The sequence below is a fragment of the Hyperolius riggenbachi genome, chromosome 3 (assembly GCF_040937935.1).
Source record: "Hyperolius riggenbachi isolate aHypRig1 chromosome 3, aHypRig1.pri, whole genome shotgun sequence".
NCBI lineage: Eukaryota > Metazoa > Chordata > Amphibia > Anura > Hyperoliidae > Hyperolius > Hyperolius riggenbachi.
The window spans coordinates 41723494-41745287 of NC_090648.1; the positions used below are offsets into that span (position 1 = coordinate 41723494).

Genomic DNA, 21794 nt, shown 5'->3' on the forward strand with positions numbered 1-21794 from the left:
AGCTATTTGAATAGCTTGTCACATAGTAAACACACAAGTATGCCTCCAGAATCTCTTCTCTCAATTATTAAAAATATACGTAGCTAGCTCCTGAACTAGCCTGTTTTTTACAAGACCGATATCTCACCAGAGTGGAATACGAAAGAAGCCACGGTTCAATTTCCTTTTTAGACCTGGTGCAAATTTTTGATTGTGCGTGAAATTCCAAAATTGTCTTGAGCAGGGTTTGTACTTGTCTGCAGAGATCTGGACAGCTATTTGCAAAGTCTCGGTTTAGACCTCTGGAAATTCCAGGTGTGGTCTAGGAAGTATAGCATATTTTTAAATGTACTCACATCTAATGAAGGTAAATGAGATGATCCAAATTCTGGCTTGTTTTAAATTGTACAGAGTTAAGAACTGGGGAAATCAAATCGACCTTCAGCCATTTCTTAGTGACGCACTTTCAAACCCCCAATTTTTTGCACGTGTCATTGACTATTTCTACTCACCACTGGTAACTACAAGTCAAATGCAGTGTCATTGTAGATTGTCAATACCCAAATGTAATCTTCCCATTACAATGGTATGGTTCTGAGCTGTCAAATACACCAACCTATTGCAAAGTACCACTTTAGAACTCATCCCTAATCCCATGTGTGGTGAAATACTGTATATTTTTCCCTTCATTTACCCGCAATCAGTACAACACTTATTTAGTGTCTCAGGTTGGTGCCAAAGCTTTACTTAGTTAATCTATTGTAGTGAAATGCAAATGCTTTGGTCTGATTGCTATTAAAATACCCAGAGCGCTGTGAGCAGGATTTGAACCTGCGCAGGAATATCCCATTGGATTTCGAGTCCAACGCCTTAACCACTCGGCCATCACAGCCTGCTTTCTGCTGTACAAATTACACTTTAAAAATACTTTGTCACTTCCAGAAACATTTTGCTAGGCCTAAGGTGGCTTCAGGTACTCTGGAAACAGCCGTTTCCTTAAACCAGGTGTGACAGTTTTCAGCATTGCGCAAATAAAAATGAAACTCTGCTTAGACTTGTGGTGGTTCAAGTCGTGGGGAGACACCAGTTTCCTCAAACTTAGTATGAAGGTTTTTAGAATTACTGCAACAAAACTACTCCAAACACATCAATACAATATTGCCAGTTATAGGCATAAAATGATGAATATTCCTGTGACTGTTTGCATTTCTGCAATGTGGAGAAGTCAGTTTCTTCAAACCAGGTATGAAAAGTTTCAGCATAGCTGCAAACAACTTCCAAATAAGTCTACAAAGTCTTGCTAGATAGAGGCATAACATGATCAGTATTCCTTTGAATGCGTTTATTGACCCAAATCAAGGTGTACCTAACAGCAACTGGACACGATCTAGAAGAAATGTCCTTACCCTTATCGGCAATTTCTATTTCCTAATTCCTCAGTGATGAGCAATTTGAATAGCTTGTCACATAGTAAACACTCAAGTATACCTCCAGAATCTCTTCTCTCAATTGTTTGCAATATACGTAGCTAGCTCCTGAACTAGCCTGTTTTTCCCAAGACCGATATCTCACCAGAGTGGAATACGAAAGAAGCCACGGTTCAATTTCCTTTTTAGACCTGACGCAAATTTTTCATTGTGCGTGAAATTCCAAAATTGTCTTGAGCAGGGTTTGTTCTTGTCTGCAGAGATCTGGACAGCTATTTGCAAAGTCTCGGTTTAGACCTCAGGAAATTCCAGGTGTGGTCTAGGAAGTATAGCATATTTTTAAATGTACTCACATCTAATGATGGTCAATGAGATGATCCAAATTCTGGCTTGTTTTAAATTGTACAGAGTTAAGAACTGGGGAAATCAAATCGACCTTCAGCCATTTCTTAGTGACGCACTTTCAAACCCCCAATTTTTTGAACATGTCATTGACTATTTCTACTCACCACTGGTAACTACAAGTCAAATGCAGTGTCATTGTAGATTGTCAATACCCAAATGTAATCCTCCCATTACAATGGTATGGTTCTGAGCTGTCAAATACACCAACCTATTGCAAAGTACCACTTTAGAACTCATCCCTAATCCCATGTGTGGTGAAATACTGTATATTTTTCCCTTCATTTACCCGCAATCAGTACAAAACTTATTTAGTGTCTCAGGTTGGTGCCAAAGCTTTACTTAGTTAATCTATTGTAGTGAAATGCAAATGCTTTGGTCTGATTGCTATTAAAATACCCAGAGCACTGTGAGCAGGATTTGAACCTGCGCAGGAATATCCCATTGGCTTTCGAGTCCAACGCCTTAACCACTCGGCCATCACAGCTTTTTTTCTGCTGTACCAATTACACTTTAAAAATACTTTGTCACTTCCAGAAACATTTTACTAGGCCTAAGGTGGCTTCAGGTACTCTGGAAACAGCCGTTTCCTTAAACCAGGTGTGACAGTTGCAGCATTGCCGCAAATAAAAATGAAACTCTGCTGAGACTTGTGGTGGTTCAAGTCATGGGGAGACACCAGTTTCCTCAAACTTAGTATGAAGGTTTTTAGAATTACTGCAACAAAAAACTACTCCAAACACATCAATACAATATTGCCAGTTATAGGCATAAAATGATGAATATTCCTGTGACTGTTTGCATTTCTGCAGTGTGGAGAAGTCAGTTTCTTCAAACCAGGTATGAAAAGTTTCAGCATAGCTGCAAACAACTTCCAAATAAGTCTACAAAGTCCTTCTAGATAGAGGCATAACATGATTAGTATTCCTTTGAATGTGTTTATTGACCCAAATCAAGGTGTACCTAACAGCAACTGGACACGATCTAGAAGAAATGTCCTTACCTTTATCGGCAATTTCTATTTACTAATTCCTCAGTGATGAGCAATTTGAATAGCTTGTCACATAGTAAACACACAAGTATGCCTCCAGAATCTCTTCTCTCAATTGTTTGCAATATACGTAGCTAGCTCCTGAACTAGCCTGTTTTTCCCAAGACCGATATCTCACCAGAGTGGAATACGAAAGAAGCCACGGTTCAATTTCCTTTTTAGACCTGATGCAAATTTTTGATTGTGCGTGAAATTCCAAAATTGTCTTGAGCAGGGTTTGTTCTTGTCTGCAGAGATCTGGACAGCTATTTGCAAAGTCTCGGTTTAGACCTCAGGAAATTCCAGGTGTGGTCTAGGAAGTATAGCATATTTTTAAATGTACTCACATCTAATGATGGTCAATGAGATGATCCAAATTCTGGCTTGTTTTAAATTGTACAGAGTTAAGAACTGGGGACATCAAATCGACCTTCAGCCATTTCTTAGTGACGCACTTTCAAACCCCCAATTTTTTGAACATGTCATTAACTATTTCTACTCACCACTGGTAACTACAAGTCAAATGCAGTGTCATTGTAGATTGTCAATACTCAAGTGTAATCTTCCCATTACAATGGTATGGTTCTGAGCTGTCAAATACAACAACCTATTGCAAAGTACCACTTTAGAACTCATCCCTAATCCCATGTGTGGTGAAATACTGTATATTTTTCCCTTCATTTACCCGCAATCAGTACAACACTTATTTAGTGTCTCTGGTTGGTGCCAAAGCTTTACTTAGTTAATCTATTGTAGTGAAATGCAAATGCTTTGGTCTGATTGCTATTAAAATACCCAGAGCGCTGTGAGCAGGATTTGAACCTGCGCAGGAATATCCCATTGGATTTCGAGTCCAACGCCTTAACCACTCGGCCATCACAGCCTGCTTTCTGCTGTACAAATTACACTTTAAAAATACTTTTTCACTTCCAGAAACATTTTGCTAGGCCTAAGGTGGCTTCAGGTACTCTGGAAACAGCCGTTTCCTTAAACCAGGTGTGACAGTTTTCAGCATTGCGCAAATAAAAATGAAACTCTGCTTAGACTTGTGGTGGTTCAAGTCGTGGGGAGACACCAGTTTCCTCAAACTTAGTATGAAGGTTTTTAGAATTACTGCAACAAAACTACTCCAAACACATCAATACAATATTGCCAGTTATAGGCATAAAATGATGAATATTCCTGTGACTGTTTGCATTTCTGCAATGTGGAGAAGTCAGTTTCTTCAAACCAGGTATGAAAAGTTTCAGCATAGCTGCAAACAACTTCCAAATAAGTCTACAAAGTCTTGCTAGATAGAGGCATAACATGATCAGTATTCCTTTGAATGCGTTTATTGACCCAAATCAAGGTGTACCTAACAGCAACTGGACACGATCTAGAAGAAATGTCCTTACCCTTATCGGCAATTTCTATTTCCTAATTCCTCAGTGATGAGCAATTTGAATAGCTTGTCACATAGTAAACACTCAAGTATACCTCCAGAATCTCTTCTCTCAATTGTTTGCAATATACGTAGCTAGCTCCTGAACTAGCCTGTTTTTCCCAAGACCGATATCTCACCAGAGTGGAATACGAAAGAAGCCACGGTTCAATTTCCTTTTTAGACCTGACGCAAATTTTTCATTGTGCGTGAAATTCCAAAATTGTCTTGAGCAGGGTTTGTTCTTGTCTGCAGAGATCTGGACAGCTATTTGCAAAGTCTCGGTTTAGACCTCAGGAAATTCCAGGTGTGGTCTAGGAAGTATAGCATATTTTTAAATGTACTCACATCTAATGATGGTCAATGAGATGATCCAAATTCTGGCTTGTTTTAAATTGTACAGAGTTAAGAACTGGGGAAATCAAATCGACCTTCAGCCATTTCTTAGTGACGCACTTTCAAACCCCCAATTTTTTGAACATGTCATTGACTATTTCTACTCACCACTGGTAACTACAAGTCAAATGCAGTGTCATTGTAGATTGTCAATACCCAAGTGTAATCCTCCCATTACAATGGTATGGTTCTGAGCTGTCAAATACACCAACCTATTGCAAAGTACCACTTTAGAACTCATCCCTAATCCCATGTGTGGTGAAATACTGTATATTTTTCCCTTCATTTACCCGCAATCAGTACAAAACTTATTTAGTGTCTCAGGTTGGTGCCAAAGCTTTACTTAGTTAATCTATTGTAGTGAAATGCAAATGCTTTGGTCTGATTGCTATTAAAATACCCAGAGCACTGTGAGCAGGATTTGAACCTGCGCAGGAATATCCCATTGGCTTTCGAGTCCAACGCCTTAACCACTCGGCCATCACAGCTTGTTTTCTGCTGTACAAATTACACTTTAAAAATACTTTGTCACTTCCAGAAACATTTTACTAGGCCTAAGGTGGCTTCAGGTACTCTGGAAACAGACGTTTCCTTAAACCAGGTGTGACAGTTGCAGCATTGCCGCAAATAAAAATGAAACTCTGCTGAGACTTGTGGTGGTTCAAGTCATGGGGAGACACCAGTTTCCTCAAACTTAGTATGAAGGTTTTTAGAATTACTGCAACAAAAAACTACTCCAAACACATCAATACAATATTGCCAGTTATAGGCATAAAATGATGAATATTCCTGTGACTGTTTGCATTTCTGCAGTGTGGAGAAGTCAGTTTCTTCAAACCAGGTATGAAAAGTTTCAGCATAGCTGCAAACAACTTCCAAATAAGTCTACAAAGTCCTTCTAGATAGAGGCATAACATGATTAGTATTCCTTTGAATGTGTTTATTGACCCAAATCAAGGTGTACCTAACAGCAACTGGACACGATCTAGAAGAAATGTCCTTACCTTTATCGGCAATTTCTATTTACTAATTCCTCAGTGATGAGCAATTTGAATAGCTTGTCACATAGTAAACACACAAGTATGCCTCCAGAATCTCTTCTCTCAATTGTTTGCAATATACGTAGCTAGCTCCTGAACTAGCCTGTTTTTCCCAAGACCGATATCTCACCAGAGTGGAATACGAAAGAAGCCACGGTTCAATTTCCTTTTTAGACCTGATGCAAATTTTTGATTGTGCGTGAAATTCCAAAATTGTCTTGAGCAGGGTTTGTTCTTGTCTGCAGAGATCTGGACAGCTATTTGCAAAGTCTCGGTTTAGACCTCAGGAAATTCCAGGTGTGGTCTAGGAAGTATAGCATATTTTTAAATGTACTCACATCTAATGATGGTCAATGAGATGATCCAAATTCTGGCTTGTTTTAAATTGTACAGAGTTAAGAACTGGGGACATCAAATCGACCTTCAGCCATTTCTTAGTGACGCACTTTCAAACCCCCAATTTTTTGAACATGTCATTAACTATTTCTACTCACCACTGGTAACTACAAGTCAAATGCAGTGTCATTGTAGATTGTCAATACCCAAGTGTAATCTTCCCATTACAATGGTATGGTTCTGAGCTGTCAAATACAACAACCTATTGCAAAGTACCACTTTAGAACTCATCCCTAATCCCATGTGTGGTGAAATACTGTATATTTTTCCCTTCATTTACCCGCAATCAGTACAACACTTATTTAGTGTCTCTGGTTGGTGCCAAAGCTTTACTTAGTTAATCTATTGTAGTGAAATGCAAATGCTTTGGTCTGATTGCTATTAAAATACCCAGAGCGCTGTGAGCAGGATTTGAACCTACGCAGGAATATCCCATTGGATTTCGAGTCCAACGCCTTAACCACTCGGCCATCACAGCTTGCTTTCTGCTGTACAAATTACACTTTAAAAATACTTTTTCACTTCCAGAAACATTTTGCTAGGCCTAAGGTGGCTTCAGGTACTCTGGAAACAGCCGTTTCCTTAAACCAGGTGTGACAGTTTTCAGCATTGCGCAAATAAAAATGAAACTCTGCTGAGACTTGTGATGGTTCAAGTCATGGGGAGACACCAGTTTCCTCAAACTTAGTATGAAGGTTTTTACAATTACTGCAACAAAAAACTACTCCAAACACATCAATACAATATTGCCAGTTATAGGCATAAAATGATGAATATTCCTGAGACTGTTTGCGTTTCTGCAGTGTGGAGAAGTCAGTTTCTTCAAACCAGGTATGAAAAGTTTCAGCATAGCTGCAAACAACTTCCAAATAAGTCTACAAAGTCTTGCTAGATAGAGGCATAACATGATCAGTATTCCTTTGAATGTGTTTATTGACCCAAATCAAGGTGTACCTAACAGCAACTGGACACGATCTAGAAGAAATGTCCTTACCCTTATCGGCAATTTCTATTTACTAATTCCTCAGTGATGAGCAATTTGATTAGCTTGTCACATAGTAAACACACAAGTATGCCTCCAGAATCTCTTCTCTCAATTGTTTGCAATATACGTAGCTAGCTCCTGAACTAGCCTGTTTTTCCCAAGACCGATATCTCACCAGAGTGGAATACGAAAGAAGCCACGGTTCAATTTCCTTTTTAGACCTGACGCAAATTTTTGATTGTGCGTGAAATTCCAAAATTGTCTTGAGCAGGGTTTGTTCTTGTCTGCAGAGATCTGGACAGCTATTTGCAAAGTCTCGGTTTAGACCTCAGGAAATTCCAGGTGTGGTCTAGGAAGTATAGCATATTTTTAAATGTACTCACATCTAATGATGGTCAATGAGATGATCCAAATTCTGGCTTGTTTTAAATTGTACAGAGTTAAGAACTGGGGAAATTAAATTGACCTTCAGCCATTTCTTAGTGACACACTTTCAAACCCCCAATTTTTTGCACATGTCATTGACTATTTCTACTCACCACTGGTAACTACAAGTCAAATGCAGTGTCATTGTAGATTGTCAATACCCAAATGTAATCTTCCCATTACAATGGTATGGTTCTGAACTGTCAAATACACCAACCTATTGCAAAGTACCACTTTAGAACTCATCCCTAATCCCATGTGTGGTGAAATACTGTATATTTTTCTCTTCATTTACCCGCAATCAGTACAACACTTATTTAGTGTCTCTGGTTGGTGCCAAAGCTTTACTTAGTTAATCTATTGTAGTGAAATGCAAATGCTTTGGTCTGATTGCTATTAAAATACCCAGAGCGCTGTGAGCAGGATTTGAACCTGCGCAGGAATATCCCATTGGATTTCGAGTCCAACGCCTTAACCACTCGGCCATCACAGCTTATTTGCTGCTGTGCAAATTACACTTTAAAAATACTTTGTCACTTCCAGAAACATTTTGCTAGACGTGGGGTGGCTTCAGGTACTCTGGAAACAGCCGTTTCCTTAAACCAGGTGTGACAGTTTTCAGCATTGCGCAAATAAAAATGAAACTCTGCTGAGACTTGTGGTGGTTCAAGTCATGGGGAGACACCAGTTTCCTCAAACTTAGTATGAAGGTTTTTAGAATTACTGCAACAAAAACTACTCCAAACACATCAATACAATATTGCCAGTTATAGGCATAAAATGATGAATATTCCTGTGACTGTTTGCATTTCTGCAGTGTGGAGAAGTCAGTTTCTTCAAACCAGGTATGAAAAGTTTCAGCATAGCTGCAAACAACTTCCAAATATGTCTACAAAGTCTTGCTAGATAGAGGCATAACATGATCAGTATTCCTTTGAATGCGTTTATTGACCCAAATCAAGGTGTACCTAACAGCAACTGGACACGATCTAGAAGAAATGTCCTTACCCTTATCGGCAATTTCTATTTACTAATTCCTCAGTGATGAGCAATTTGAATAGCTTGTCACATAGTAAACACACAAGTATGCCTCCAGAATCTCTTCTCTCAATTGTTTGCAATACACGTCGCTAGCTCCTGAACTAGCCTGTTTTTCCCAAGACCGATATCTCACCAGAGTGGAATACGAAAGAAGCCACGGTTCAATTTCCTTTTTAGACCTGATGCAATTTTTTGATTGTGCGTGAAATTCCAAAATTGTCTTGAGCAGGGTTTGTTCTTGTCTGCAGAGATCTGGACAGCTATTTGCAAAGTCTCGGTTTAGACCTCAGGAAATTCCAGGTGTGGTCTAGGAAGTATAGCATATTTTTAAATGTACTCACATCTAATGATGGTCAATGAGATGATCCAAATTCTGGCTTGTTTTAAATTGTACAGAGTTAAGAACTGGGGAAATTAAATTGACCTTCAGCCATTTCTTAGTGACACACTTTCAAACCCCCAATTTTTTGCACATGTCATTGACTATTTCTACTCACCACTGGTAACTACAAGTCAAATGCAGTGTCATTGTAGATTGTCAATACCCAAATGTAATCTTCCCGTTACAATGGTATGGTTCTGAGCTGTCAAATACACCAACCTATTGCAAAGTACCACTTTAGAACTCATCCCTAATCCCATGTGTGGTGAAATACTGTATATTTTTCCCTTCATTTACCCGCAATCAGTACAACACTTATTTAGTGTCTCTGGTTGGTGCCAAAGCTTTACTTAGTTAATCTATTGTAGTGAAATGCAAATGCTTTGGTCTGATTGCTATTAAAATACCCAGAGCACTGTGAGCAGGATTTGAACCTGCGCGGGAATATCCCATTGGATTTCGAGTCCAACGCCTTAACCACTCGGCCATCACAGCTTATTTTCTGCTGTACAAATTACACTTTAAAAATACTTTGTCACTTCCAGAAACATTTTGCTAGGCCTAAGGTGGCTTCAGGTACTCTGGAAACAGCCGTTTCCTTAAACCAGGTGTGACAGTTTTCAGCATTGCGCAAATACAAAATGAAACTCTGCTGAGACTTGTGGTGGTTCAAGTCATGGGGAGACACCAGTTTCCTCAAACTTAGTATGAAGGTTTTTAGAATTACTGCAACAAAAACTACTCCAAACACATCAGTACAATATTGCCAGTTATAGGCATAAAATGATGAATATTCCTGTGACTGTTTGCATTTCTGCAGTGTGGAGAAGTCAGTTTCTTCAAACCAGGTATGAAAAGTTTCAGCATAGCTGCAAACAACTTCCAAATAAGTCTACAAAGTCTTGCTAGATAGAGGCATAACATGATCAGTATTCCTTTGAATGCGTTTATTGACCCAAATCAAGGTGTACCTAACAGCAACTGGACACGATCTAGAAGAAATGTCCTTACCCTTATCGGCAATTTCTATTTACTAATTCCTCAGTGATGAGCAATTTGAATAGCTTGTCACATAGTAAACACTCAAGTATACCTCCAGAATCTCTTCTCTCAATTGTTTGCAATATACGTAGCTAGCTCCTGAACTAGCCTGTTTTTCCCAAGACCGATATCTCACCAGAGTGGAATACGAAAGAAGCCACGGTTCAATTTCCTTTTTAGACCTGACGCAAATTTTTGATTGTGCGTGAAATTCCAAAATTGTCTTGAGCAGGGTTTGTTCTTGTCTGCAGAGATCTGGACAGCTATTTGCAAAGTCTCGGTTTAGACCTCAGGAAATTCCAGGTGTGGTCTAGGAAGTATAGCATATTTTTAAATGTACTCACATCTAATGATGGTCAATGAGATGATCCAAATTCTGGCTTGTTTTAAATTGTACAGAGTTAAGAACTGGGGAAATTAAATTGACCTTCAGCCATTTCTTAGTGACACACTTTCAAACCCCCAATTTTTTGCACATGTCATTGACTATTTCTACTCACCACTGGTAACTACAAGTCAAATGCAGTGTCATTGTAGATTGTCAATACCCAAATGTAATCTTCCCGTTACAATGGTATGGTTCTGAGCTGTCAAATACACCAACCTATTGCAAAGTACCACTTTAGAACTCATCCCTAATCCCATGTGTGGTGAAATACTGTATATTTTTCCCTTCATTTACCCGCAATCAGTACAACACTTATTTAGTGTCTCTGGTTGGTGCCAAAGCTTTACTTAGTTAATCTATTGTAGTGAAATGCAAATGCTTTGGTCTGATTGCTATTAAAATACCCAGAGCACTGTGAGCAGGATTTGAACCTGCGCGGGAATATCCCATTGGATTTCGAGTCCAACGCCTTAACCACTCGGCCATCACAGCTTATTTTCTGCTGTACAAATTACACTTTAAAAATACTTTGTCACTTCCAGAAACATTTTGCTAGGCCTAAGGTGGCTTCAGGTACTCTGGAAACAGCCGTTTCCTTAAACCAGGTGTGACAGTTTTCAGCATTGCGCAAATACAAAATGAAACTCTGCTGAGACTTGTGGTGGTTCAAGTCATGGGGAGACACCAGTTTCCTCAAACTTAGTATGAAGGTTTTTAGAATTACTGCAACAAAAACTACTCCAAACACATCAGTACAATATTGCCAGTTATAGGCATAAAATGATGAATATTCCTGTGACTGTTTGCATTTCTGCAGTGTGGAGAAGTCAGTTTCTTCAAACCAGGTATGAAAAGTTTCAGCATAGCTGCAAACAACTTCCAAATAAGTCTACAAAGTCTTGCTAGATAGAGGCATAACATGATCAGTATTCCTTTGAATGCGTTTATTGACCCAAATCAAGGTGTACCTAACAGCAACTGGACACGATCTAGAAGAAATGTCCTTACCCTTATCGGCAATTTCTATTTACTAATTCCTCAGTGATGAGCAATTTGAATAGCTTGTCACATAGTAAACACTCAAGTATACCTCCAGAATCTCTTCTCTCAATTGTTTGCAATATACGTAGCTAGCTCCTGAACTAGCCTGTTTTTCCCAAGACCGATATCTCACCAGAGTGGAATACGAAAGAAGCCACGGTTCAATTTCCTTTTTAGACCTGACGCAAATTTTTGATTGTGCGTGAAATTCCAAAATTGTCTTGAGCAGGGTTTGTTCTTGTCTGCAGAGATCTGGACAGCTATTTGCAAAGTCTCGGTTTAGACCTCAGGAAATTCCAGGTGTGGTCTAGGAAGTATAGCATATTTTTAAATGTACTCACATCTAATGATGGTCAATGAGATGATCCAAATTCTGGCTTGTTTTAAATTGTACAGAGTTAAGAACTGGGGAAATTAAATTGACCTTCAGCCATTTCTTAGTGACACACTTTCAAACCCCCAATTTTTTGCACATGTCATTGACTATTTCTACTCACCACTGGTAACTACAAGTCAAATGCAGTGTCATTGTAGATTGTCAATACCCAAATGTAATCTTCCCGTTACAATGGTATGGTTCTGAGCTGTCAAATACACCAACATATTGCAAAGTACCACTTTAGAATCAGAATCAGAATCAGAATCACTTTATTCGCCAAGTACGACAGTTGTCGTGCCTGGAATTGGTTGTGGTACACATGGCATAGGCATTCTTACATAACAGACATTACAAGAACAGACAGGAATATACAACGAGACAGGTATAGCCGCATAGATTGTGGAAACTGGGGAACAGTTCATTTGAGAGCACTGGCAGCTAGAGTGAAGGGCAGTACTGCCCAGAGTGGTGAGAGTTCAGGGATCCGAGCATTGGCTAGGGGCTAGGTGCTGCGGACGGTGACGGAGGGAGGGTTGGAGTTCAGGTGGAGGACAGCTTGAGGGAAGAATGTGTTCCTGCGCCTGGTAGTTCTGGAATAGATGGTTCTGTAACGTCGGCCTGTTTGCATAAATTTGAAGTAGTGGTTCCCCGGGTGAGAGGGGTCCTGTGAAATCTTGGAAGCCCTCGACCCCAGTCTCGCTGTGTGGAGGAGGTCCAGTGGTGGCAGGGGCGAGCCTATGATCTTCTCCGCCGTGTTAATTACCCTTTGGAGTTTGTACTTGTCCTTGGTTGATGCCCCTGCATACCATACAATGACGGAGGAGCAGAGTATGGATTCCGTGGTAGCGGTGTAAAAGCTGGTCAGCAGTTCGCGTGGCATACCGAATCTCTTCAGTTGACGCAAGAAGAATAGCCTCTGCTGGGCCTTCTTCTGTATCCTGGAGGTGTTTTGCTCCCACTTAAGGTCCTTAGTTATGGTTGTACCGAGGAACCGTACGTCGGACACCCTGGAGACTGTATCTCCATCAATGAGGACTGGGGAGAGTGTGGAGGGGTGCTTCCTGAAGTCTACAATGAGCTCAACAGTTTTTGTCGCATTGAGAACGAGCTTGTTTCCCTTGCACCAATTGCTGATCCTCTCAATCTCGCTTCGGTAAGCGTGCTCACCTCTGTTGTCGATGAGGCCGATGATAGTGGTGTCGTCTGCGAATTTGATGACTTTGACGGAGTCTGCAGATGAGGTGCAATTGTTGGTGTACAGAGAAAAAAGTAGCGGGGACAGCACACACCCTTGCGGAGCCCCTATGTTGGTGGTTTTTTCGTAGGAGGAGCAGTTTCCGAGCTTAACCCGCTGCGTTCTGTTGGAAAGAAAGTCGTTGACCCACGCACACAGGGTGGGATTGACTCCAAGCTGCCTAAGGTTATCGAGCAGGATGACAGGGCAGAGGGTGTTGAACGCAGAGCTAAAATCCAAGAACAGGATCCTAGCATAGGAGTCTGGTTTGTCAAGGTGCTCAGTGATGTATGACAGGCTGATGTTTATGGCATCCTCCACGGACCTGTTGGCTCTGTATGCAAACTGGTGTGGGTCGAGGACTCATCCCTAATCCCATGTGTGGTGAAATACTGTATATTTTTCCCTTCATTTACCCGCAATCAGTACAACACTTATTTAGTGTCTCTGGTTGGTGCCAAAGCTTTACTTAGTTAATCTATTGTAGTGAAATGCAAATGCTTTGGTCTGATTGCTATTAAAATACCCAGAGCGCTGTGAGCAGGATTTGAACCTGCGCGGGAATATCCCATTGGATTTCGAGTCCAACGCCTTAACCACTCGGCCATCACAGCTTTTTTTCTGCAGTACAAATTACACTTTAAAAATACTTTGTCACTTCCAGAAACATTTTGCTAGGCCTAAGGTGGCTTCAGGTACTCTGGAAACAGCCGTTTCCTTAACCACTTGCCGACCGCACACTCATAACGTGCGTCGGCAAAGTGGCAGCTGCAGGACCAGCGACGCAGTACTGCGTCGCCAGCTGCAGCCTAATTAATCAGGAAGCAGCCGCTCGTACGAGCAGCTGCTTCCTGTCAAATCACGGTGGGGGGCTCCGTGAATAGCCTGCGGGCCGCCGATGGCGGCTCGCAGGCTAGATGTAAACACAAGCGGAAATAATCCGCTTTGTTTACATTTGTACGGCGCTGCTGCGCAGCAGCGCCGTAAGGCAGATCGGCGATCCCCGGCCAATCAGCGGCCGGGGATCGCCGCCATGTGACAGACCACATCCTGTCACTGGCTGCACAGGACGGATAGCGTCCTGTGCAGCCCGGAACACCAGGGGGAGGCAGCAGGTAGGAGAGGGAGGGGGAATTTCGCCGCGGAGGGGGGCTTTGAGGTGCCCCCCCCGCCACCCACAGCAGGCAGGAGAGATCAGACCCCCCCAGCGCATCATCCCCATAGGGGGGAAAAAAGGGGGGCAATCTGATCTCCCTGCCTGCACCCTGATCTGTGCTGGGGGCTGCAGAGCCCACCCAGCACAGATCAATCAAACCAGCGCTGGTCCTTAAGGGGGGGTAAAGGGTGGGTCATCAAGTGGTTAAACCAGGTGTGACAGTTTTCAGCATTGCGCAAATAAAAATGAAACTCTGCTGAGACTTGTGGTGGTTCAAGTCATGGGGAGACACCAGTTTCCTCAAACTTAGTATGAAGGTTTTTAGAATTACTGCAACAAAAACTACTCCAAACACATCAATACAATATTGCCAGTTATAGGCATAAAATGATGAATATTCCTGTGACTGTTTGCATTTCTGCAGTGTGGAGAAGTCAGTTTCTTCAAACCAGGTATGAAAAGTTTCAGCATAGCTGCAAACAACTTCCAAATAAGTCTACAAAGTCTTGCTAGATAGAGGCATAACATGATCAGTATTCCTTTGAATGCGTTTATTGACCCAAATCAAGGTGTACCTAACAGCAACTGGACACGATCTAGAAGAATTGTCCTTACCCTTATTGGCAATTTCGATTTACTAATTCCTCAGTGATGAGCAATTTGAATAGCTTGTCACATAGTAAACACACAAGTATGCCTCCAGAATCTCTTCTCTCAATTATTAAAAATATACGTAGCTAGCTCCTGAACTAGCCTGTTTTTTACAAGACCGATATCTCACCAGAGTGGAATACGAAAGAAGCCACGGTTCAATTTCCTTTTTAGACCTGGTGCAAATTTTTGATTGTGCGTGAAATTCCAAAATTGTCTTGAGCAGGGTTTGTACTTGTCTGCAGAGATCTGGACAGCTATTTGCAAAGTCTCGGTTTAGACCTCTGGAAATTCCAGGTGTGGTCTAGGAAGTATAGCATATTTTTAAATGTACTCACATCTAATGAAGGTAAATGAGATGATCCAAATTCTGGCTTGTTTTAAATTGTACAGAGTTAAGAACTGGGGAAATCAAATCGACCTTCAGCCATTTCTTAGTGACGCACTTTCAAACCCCCAATTTTTTGCACATGTCATTGACTATTTCTACTCACCACTGGTAACTACAAGTCAAATGCAGTGTCATTGCAGATTGTCAATACCCAAATGTAATCTTCCCATTACAATGGTATGGTTCTGAGCTGTCAAATACACCAACCTATTGCAAAGTACCACTTTAGAACTCATCCCTAATCCCATGTGTGGTGAAATACTGTATATTTTTCCCTTCATTTACCCGCAATCAGTACAACACTTATTTAGTGTCTCAGGTTGGTGCCAAAGCTTTACTTAGTTAATCTATTGTAGTGAAATGCAAATGCTTTGGTCTGATTGCTATTAAAATACCCAGAGCGCTGTGAGCAGGATTTAAACCTGCGCAGGAATATCCCATTGGATTTCGAGTCCAACGCCTTAACCACTCGGCCATCACAGCTTGCTTTCTGCTGTACCAATTACACTTTAAAAATACTTTGTCACTTCCAGAAACATTTTACTAGGCCTAAGGTGGCTTCAGGTACTCTGGAAACAGACGTTTCCTTAAACCAGGTGTGACAGTTTTCAGCATTGCGCAAATAAAAATGAAACTCTGCTGAGACTTGTGGTGGTTCAAGTCATGGGGAGACACCAGTTTCCTCAAACTTAGTATGAAGGTTTTTAGAATTAATGCAACAAAAACTACTCCAAACACATCAATACAATATTGCCAGTTATAGGCATAAAATGATGAATATTCCTGTGACTGTTTGCATTTCTGCAGTGTGGAGAAGTCAGTTTCTTCAAACCAGGTATGAAAAGTTTCAGCATAGCTGCAAACAACTTCCAAATATGTCTACAAAGTCTTGCTAGATAGAGGCATAACATGATCAGTATTCCTTTGAATGCGTTTATTGACCCAAATCAAGGTGTACCTAACAGCAACTGGACACGATCTAGAAGAAATGTCCTTACCCTTATCGGCAATTTCTATTTACTAATTCCTCAGTGATGAGCAATTTGAATAGCTTGTCACATAGTAAACACACAAGTATGCCTCCAGAATCTCTTCTCTCAATTGTTTGCAATACACGTCGCTAGCTCCTGAACTAGCCTGTTTTTCCCAAGACCGATATCTCACCAGAGTGGAATACGAAAGAAGCCACGGTTCAATTTCCTTTTTAGACCTGATGCAAATTTTTGATTGTGCGTGAAATTCCAAAATTGTCTTGAGCAGGGTTTGTTCTTGTCTGCAGAGATCTGGACAGCTATTTGCAAAGTCTCGGTTTAGACCTCAGGAAATTCCAGGTGTGGTCTAGGAAGTATAGCATATTTTTAAATGTACTCACATCTAATGATGGTCAATGAGATGATCCAAATTCTGGCTTGTTTTAAATTGTACAGAGTTAAGAACTGGGGAAATTAAATTGACCTTCAGCCATTTCTTAGTGACACACTTTCAAACCCCCAATTTTTTGCACATGTCATTGACTATTTCTACTCACCACTGGTAACTACAAGTCAAATGCAGTGTCATTGTAGATTGTCAATACCCAAATGTAATCTTCCCGTTACAATGGTATGGTTCTGAGCTGTCCAATACACCAACATATTGCAAAGTACCACTTTAGAATCAGAATCAGAATCAGAATCACTTTATTCGCCAAGTACGACAGTTGTCGTGCCTGGAATTGGTTGTGGTACACATGGCATAGGCATTCTTACATAACAGACAATACAAGAACAGACAGGAATATACAACGAGACAGGTATAGCCGCATAGATTGTGGAAACTGGGGAACAGTTCATTTGAGAGCACTGGCAGCTAGAGTGAAGGGCAGTACTGCCCAGAGTGGTGAGAGTTCAGGGATCCGAGCATTGGCTAGGGGCTAGGTGCTGCGGACGGTGACGGAGGGAGGGTTGGAGTTCAGGTGGAGGACAGCTTGAGGGAAGAATGTGTTCCTGCGCCTGGTAGTTCTGGAATAGATGGTTCTGTAACGTCGGCCTGTTTGCATAAATTTGAAGTAGTGGTTCCCCAGGTGAGAGGGGTCCTGTGAAATCTTGGAAGCCCTCGACCCCAGTCTCGCTGTGTGGAGGAGGTCCAGTGGTGGCAGGGGCGAGCCTATGATCTTCTCCGCCGTGTTAATTACCCTTTGGAGTTTGTACTTGTCCTTGGTGGATGCCCCTGCATACCATACAATGACGGAGGAGCAGAGTATGGATTCCGTGGTAGCGGTGTAAAAGCTGGTCAGCAGTTCGCGTGGCATACCGAATCTCTTCAGTTGACGCAAGAAGAATAGCCTCTGCTGGGCCTTCTTCTGTATCCTGGAGGTGTTTTGCTCCCACTTAAGGTCCTTAGTTATGGTTGTACCGAGGAACCGTACGTCGGACACCCTGGAGACTGTATCTCCATCAGTGAGGACTGGGGAGAGTGTGGAGGGGTGCTTCCTGAAGTCTACAATGAGCTCAACAGTTTTTGTCGCATTGAGAACGAGCTTGTTTCCCTTGCACCAATTGCTGATCCTCTCAATCTCGCTTCGGTAAGCGTGCTCACCTCTGTTGTCGATGAGGCCGATGATAGTGGTGTCGTCTGCGAATTTGATGACTTTGACGGAGTCTGCAGATGAGGTGCAATTGTTGGTGTACAGAGAAAAAAGTAGCGGGGACAGCACACACCCTTGCGGAGCCCCTATGTTGGTGGTTTTTTCGTAGGAGGAGCAGTTTCCGAGCTTAACCCGCTGCGTTCTGTTGGAAAGAAAGTCGTTGACCCACGCACACAGGGTGGGATTGACTCCAAGCTGCCTAAGGTTATCGAGCAGGATGACAGGGCAGAGGGTGTTGAACGCAGAGCTAAAATCCAAGAACAGGAGCCTAGCATAGGAGTCTGGTTTATCAAGGTGCTCAGTGATGTATGACAGGCTGATGTTTATGGCATCCTCCACGGACCTGTTGGCTCTGTATGCAAACTGGTGTGGGTCGAGGACTCATCCCTAATCCCATGTGTGGTGAAATACTGTATATTTTTCCCTTCATTTACCCGCAATCAGTACAACACTTATTTAGTGTCTCTGGTTGGTGCCAAAGCTTTACTTAGTTAATCTATTGTAGTGAAATGCAAATGCTTTGGTCTGATTGCTATTAAAATACCCAGAGCGCTGTGAGCAGGATTTGAACCTGCGCGGGAATATCCCATTGGATTTCGAGTCCAACGCCTTAACCACTCGGCCATCACAGCTTTTTTTCTGCAGTACAAATTACACTTTAAAAATACTTTGTCACTTCCAGAAACATTTTGCTAGGCCTAAGGTGGCTTCAGGTACTCTGGAAACAGCCGTTTCCTTAACCACTTGCCGACCGCACACTCATAACGTGCGTCGGCAAAGTGGCAGCTGCAGGACCAGCGACGCAGTACTGCGTCGCCAGCTGCAGGCCTAATTAATCAGGAAGCAGCCGCTCGTACGAGCGGCTGCTTCCTGTCAAATCACGGCGGGGGGCTCCGTGAATAGCCTGCGGGCCGCCGATGGCGGCTCGCAGGCTAGATGTAAACACAAGCGGAAATAATCCGCTTTGTTTACATTTGTACGGCGCTGCTGCGCAGCAGCGCCGTAAGGCAGATCGGCGATCCCCGGCCAATCAGCGGCCGGGGATCGCCGCCATGTGACAGACCACATCCTGTCACTGGCTGCACAGGACGGATAGCGTCCTGTGCAGCCCGGAACACCAGGGGGAGGCAGCAGGTAGGAGAGGGAGGGGGAATTTCGCCGCGGAGGGGGGCTTTGAGGTGCCCCCCCCCCCCGCCACCCACAGCAGGCAGGAGAGATCAGACCCCCCCAGCGCATCATCCCCATAGGGGGGAAAAAAGGGGGGCAATCTGATCTCCCTGCCTGCACCCTGATCTGTGCTGGGGGCTGCAGAGCCCACCCAGCACAGATCAATCAAACCAGCGCTGGTCCTTAAGGGGGGGTAAAGGGTGGGTCATCAAGTGGTTAAACCAGGTGTGACAGTTTTCAGCATTGCGCAAATAAAAATGAAACTCTGCTGAGACTTGTGGTGGTTCAAGTCATGGGGAGACACCAGTTTCCTCAAACTTAGTATGAAGGTTTTTAGAATTACTGCAACAAAAACTACTCCAAACACATCAATACAATATTGCCAGTTATAGGCATAAAATGATGAATATTCCTGTGACTGTTTGCATTTCTGCAGTGTGGAGAAGTCAGTTTCTTCAAACCAGGTATGAAAAGTTTCAGCATAGCTGCAAACAACTTCCAAATAAGTCTACAAAGTCTTGCTAGATAGAGGCATAACATGATCAGTATTCCTTTGAATGCGTTTATTGACCCAAATCAAGGTGTACCTAACAGCAACTGGACACGATCTAGAAGAATTGTCCTTACCCTTATTGGCAATTTCTATTTACTAATTCCTCAGTGATGAGCAATTTGAATAGCTTGTCACATAGTAAACACACAAGTATGCCTCCAGAATCTCTTCTCTCAATTATTAAAAATATACGTAGCTAGCTCCTGAACTAGCCTGTTTTTTACAAGACCGATATCTCACCAGAGTGGAATACGAAAGAAGCCACGGTTCAATTTCCTTTTTAGACCTGGTGCAAATTTTTGATTGTGCGTGAAATTCCAAAATTGTCTTGAGCAGGGTTTGTACTTGTCTGCAGAGATCTGGACAGCTATTTGCAAAGTCTCGGTTTAGACCTCTGGAAATTCCAGGTGTGGTCTAGGAAGTATAGCATATTTTTAAATGTACTCACATCTAATGAAGGTAAATGAGATGATCCAAATTCTGGCTTGTTTTAAATTGTACAGAGTTAAGAACTGGGGAAATCAAATCGACCTTCAGCCATTTCTTAGTGACGCACTTTCAAACCCCCAATTTTTTGCACATGTCATTGACTATTTCTACTCACCACTGGTAACTACAAGTCAAATGCAGTGTCATTGTAGATTGTCAATACCCAAATGTAATCTTCCCATTACAATGGTATGGTTCTGAGCTGTCAAATACACCAACCTATTGCAAAGTACCACTTTAGAACTCATCCCTAATCCCATGTGTGGTGAAATACTGTATATTTTTCCCTTCATTTACCCGCAATCAGTACAACACTTATTTAGTGTCTCAGGTTGGTGCCAAAGCTTTACTTAGTTAATCTATTGTAGTGAAATGCAAATGCTTTGGTCTGATTGCTATTAAAATACCCAGAGCGCTGTGAGCAGGATTTGAACCTGCGCAGGAATATCCCATTGGATTTCGAGACCAATGCCTTAACCACTCGGCCATCACAGCTTGCTTTCTGCTGTACCAATTACACTTTAAAAATACTTTGTCACTTCCAGAAACATTTTACTAGGCCTAAGGTGGCTTCAGGTACTCTGGAAACAGACGTTTCCTTAAACCAGGTGTGACAGTTTTCAGCATTGCGCAAATAAAAATGAAACTCTGCTGAGACTTGTGGTGGTTCAAGTCATGGGGAGACACCAGTTTCCTCAAACTTAGTATGAAGGTTTTTAGAATTAATGCAACAAAAACTACTCCAAACACATCAATACAATATTGCCAGTTATAGGCATAAAATGATGAATATTCCTGTGACTGTTTGCATTTCTGCAGTGTGGAGAAGTCAGTTTCTTCAAACCAGGTATGAAAAGTTTCAGCATAGCTGCAAACAACTTCCAAATAAGTCTACAAAGTCTTGCTAGATAGAGGCATAACATGATCAGTATTCCTTTGAATGCGTTTATTGACCCAAATCAAGGTGTACCTAACAGCAACTGGACACGATCTAGAAGAAATGTCCTTACCCTTATCGGCAATTTCTATTTACTAATTCCTCAGTGATGAGCAATTTGAATAGCTTGTCACATAGTAAACACACAAGTATGCCTCCAGAATCTCTTTTCTCAATTGTTTGCAATATACGTAGCTAGCTCCTGAACTAGCCTGTTTTTCCCAAGACCGATATCTCACCAGAGTGGAATACAAAAGAAGCCACGGTTCAATTTCCTTTTTAGACCTGATGCAAATTTTCGATTGTGCGTGAAATTCCAAAATTGTCTTGAGCAGGGTTTGTACTTGTCTGCAGAGATCTGGACAGCTATTTGCAAAGTCTCGGTTTAGACCTCAGGAAATTCCAAGTGTGGTCTAGGAAGTATAGCATATTTTTAAATGTACTCACATTTAATGATGGTCAATGAGATGATCCAAATTCTGGCTTTTTTAAATTGTACAGAGTTAAGAACTGGGGAAATCAAATCGACCTTCAGCCATTTCTTAGTGACGCACTTTCAAACCCCCAATTTTTTGAACATGTCATTGACTATTTCTACTCACCACTGGTAACTACAAGTCAAATGCAGTGTCATTGTAAATTGTCAATACCCAAATGTAATCTTCCCATTACAATGGTATGGTTCTGAGCTGTCAAATACACCAACCTATTGCAAAGTACCACTTTAGAACTCATCCCTAATCCCATGTGTGGTGAAATACTGTATATTTTTCCCTTCATTTACCCGCAATCAGTACAACACTTATTTAGTGTC

At 41.8% G+C, this 21794-nt stretch overlaps 12 non-coding genes across 12 annotated transcripts; all 12 read right to left on the minus strand.

Annotated features, from left to right (window-relative positions):
* Nucleotides 1–789: 789 nt before the first annotated feature.
* On the minus strand, nt 790–871 carry TRNAS-CGA (transfer RNA serine (anticodon CGA)). Its single transcript has one exon. It is a non-coding gene; the product is annotated as a tRNA-Ser (tRNA).
* A 1342-nt stretch (nt 872–2213) lies between these two features.
* TRNAS-CGA (transfer RNA serine (anticodon CGA)) lies at nt 2214–2295 on the minus strand. The gene has a single exon. It is a non-coding gene; the product is annotated as a tRNA-Ser (tRNA).
* A 1344-nt stretch (nt 2296–3639) lies between these two features.
* Nucleotides 3640–3721, minus strand: TRNAS-CGA (transfer RNA serine (anticodon CGA)). The gene has a single exon. It is a non-coding gene; the product is annotated as a tRNA-Ser (tRNA).
* Nucleotides 3722–5063: 1342 nt separating this feature from the next.
* TRNAS-CGA (transfer RNA serine (anticodon CGA)) lies at nt 5064–5145 on the minus strand. The gene has a single exon. It is a non-coding gene; the product is annotated as a tRNA-Ser (tRNA).
* A 1344-nt stretch (nt 5146–6489) lies between these two features.
* On the minus strand, nt 6490–6571 carry TRNAS-CGA (transfer RNA serine (anticodon CGA)). Its single transcript has one exon. It is a non-coding gene; the product is annotated as a tRNA-Ser (tRNA).
* Nucleotides 6572–7915: 1344 nt separating this feature from the next.
* Nucleotides 7916–7997, minus strand: TRNAS-CGA (transfer RNA serine (anticodon CGA)). Its single transcript has one exon. It is a non-coding gene; the product is annotated as a tRNA-Ser (tRNA).
* A 1343-nt stretch (nt 7998–9340) lies between these two features.
* TRNAS-CGA (transfer RNA serine (anticodon CGA)) lies at nt 9341–9422 on the minus strand. The gene has a single exon. It is a non-coding gene; the product is annotated as a tRNA-Ser (tRNA).
* A 1344-nt stretch (nt 9423–10766) lies between these two features.
* TRNAS-CGA (transfer RNA serine (anticodon CGA)) lies at nt 10767–10848 on the minus strand. The gene has a single exon. It is a non-coding gene; the product is annotated as a tRNA-Ser (tRNA).
* A 2694-nt stretch (nt 10849–13542) lies between these two features.
* TRNAS-CGA (transfer RNA serine (anticodon CGA)) lies at nt 13543–13624 on the minus strand. The gene has a single exon. It is a non-coding gene; the product is annotated as a tRNA-Ser (tRNA).
* A 1985-nt stretch (nt 13625–15609) lies between these two features.
* On the minus strand, nt 15610–15691 carry TRNAS-CGA (transfer RNA serine (anticodon CGA)). The gene has a single exon. It is a non-coding gene; the product is annotated as a tRNA-Ser (tRNA).
* Nucleotides 15692–18384: 2693 nt separating this feature from the next.
* TRNAS-CGA (transfer RNA serine (anticodon CGA)) lies at nt 18385–18466 on the minus strand. The gene has a single exon. It is a non-coding gene; the product is annotated as a tRNA-Ser (tRNA).
* A 1990-nt stretch (nt 18467–20456) lies between these two features.
* TRNAS-CGA (transfer RNA serine (anticodon CGA)) lies at nt 20457–20538 on the minus strand. The gene has a single exon. It is a non-coding gene; the product is annotated as a tRNA-Ser (tRNA).
* Between the last annotated feature and the right edge of the window lie 1256 nt (nt 20539–21794).